This window comes from Coenobita brevimanus, chromosome 109, assembly GCF_032717465.1.
Source record: "Coenobita brevimanus isolate Jiangsu-jjx chromosome 109, ASM3271746v2, whole genome shotgun sequence".
Taxonomy (NCBI): domain Eukaryota; kingdom Metazoa; phylum Arthropoda; class Malacostraca; order Decapoda; family Coenobitidae; genus Coenobita; species Coenobita brevimanus.
Window position 1 is genome coordinate 19050919 of NC_137062.1, and position 2110 is coordinate 19053028.

The window sequence follows — 2110 nt, forward strand, 5'->3', positions numbered from 1 at the left end:
AAAAGGAAGGAGATTAAAAGAATGTTTGTGAGAAGGAAGTTGGATATGTTAGCTTTGAGTGAAACGAAGATGAAAGGGAAGAGTGAGTCTATGTTTGGAAGTGTGAATGGAAGATTGTCAGGTGTTGATAGAGGAAGGGCAAGAGAAGGTGTGGCCTTGTTAGTGAGTCCAAAGGCTACAGCAGTGTGTGATTGAATGGAAGGAGGTGTCATCGAGACTGACAAGGGTGAAAGCGAAATTTGGAACGTGAGTTGTGGGTGTTTGTGAGTGCATATGGGCCTGGTAGTGAAAGGGATGAAGAAGAGAGGGAGTCTTTCTGGAATGATGTTGATGAGTGTTTGCAGAGTTTTGGAGCGAATGGGGAATGTGGTAATGATGGGAGATCTGAATGCTAGAGTGGGAAATGTAGCAGTTGAAGGTGTAGTTAGTATGCATGGTGTGCCTGGAAGAAATGGAAAATGGGGAACGAATGATAACGATGTATGTTGAGCGAGAGATGGTGATTGGAAATACGTTGTTTGAGAAGAAAGATATTTATAAGTATACATGGGTGAGACAGGAGGGTGGAAGGGTTGATGATAGAGCTTTGATGGACTATGTGGCTGTGTCTAGGAATGTAATAGGAAGATTGTTAGATGTGAGAGTTCTGAGAGGGTAGGGTGGAGGTGTTGCTCCGACCACTAACTGGTGGAGGGAAAGTTAAGAGTAGGTAAGAGATGGGTGAGAGCTAGGAGGGTTAGGTGTGGCAGGGAGGTTTTTGAAAGTGAGTGGGAGTTGGGATAAAAGAGAGAAAAAGATACAGTATCAGGAGAAATTGAAAGATGAGTGGAACGTACTGAAAGATCTGGTGGGAAAATGGCAGTGTGGGGGAGGAATGGCAGTTGTTTAAGAGTGCTGTGGTGGGGCATGCAGAAGAGGTGTGTGGTGTGAGACGTGTGGGTGGTGGTGTAAGAAAAGGAAGTGAATGGTGGTGCTAGGAAGTAAGTATGGCTGTGGCTGAGAAGAGACGTGCATATGAAGTGTGGCTGTGGGAGGAAGGATGAGATGTCATATGAAAGGCATGAGGAAGAGAGGACTACGGCGAGAAGGGCTGTGTGTTATGCTAAAGTGGCAGCAGATGAGAGGTGTGTTAGGCTGCTTACAGAGAATTTTCAACAGAATAAGAAAATGTTTTGGAAGGAGGTGAAAAGGGGTGCGAAAGGGAGAGTCTGGGAAGGAAGGAGTAAAAGCAGAGGATGGAAGGATGTTAATTGAGATGGATGCAGTAAGGAAGAGATGGGCAGAGTATTTTGAAAGATTGTTAAATGTAGAGGAGGAAAGGGTGGCTGAGATTGTGGCAGAGTTTTGAGGGGTGCAAGGAATAAATGTGTTGGGAGAGTTGAATGATTCCTTTGATCACGAAGGAGGAAGTAGAGAAGGCAGTAAAGCGTGATGGAAACAGGGAAAGCTGCAGGTATGGATGGGTGTGCTGTGGAATGCCTGAAAGGTGGTGGAGTGGACCATTGTTGACTGGTTAGTAAGATTGTTGGAATGTGTGCTTTAGAAAGGTATGGTGCCAATTGACTGGGCAAGTGCTTGTGTGGTCCCGTTGTATAAAGGCAAGGGTGATAAGTATGAATGTAGTAGCTTTAGGGGTATAAGTCTGTTGAGTGTTGTAGGTAAGGTTTATGGTAGAGTGTTAATTATGAGAGTTAGAGAGGGTACAGAGGAGTGGACGGTGAAGAGCAGTGTGGCTTTAGGAGAGGGAGGGGATGCGTGGATCAGGTGTTTGCTGTGAGACAAGTGTGTCAAACGTATTTAGCGAGAGGTATGATGTGTTTTGGGCATTCATGGATTTAGAGAAAGCGTATGATAGAATTGATAGGGAGGCTTTGTGGACTGTTTTAAGATTGTATGGACTCTTGATGGTAGGTTACCAAAAGGGGTGAAAAGTTTTTTATGTAAATAGTAGAGCGTGTGTAAGAGTGGGAAATGCTGTGAGTAACTGGTTTCCTGTGAGAGTGGGGCTACGACAGGGATGTGATGTCGCCTTGGTTGTTTAATATTTACATGGATGGTGTTGTAAGGGAGGTGAATGCAAGAGTTTTAGGTGGAGGTCTGAGTCTGGTGA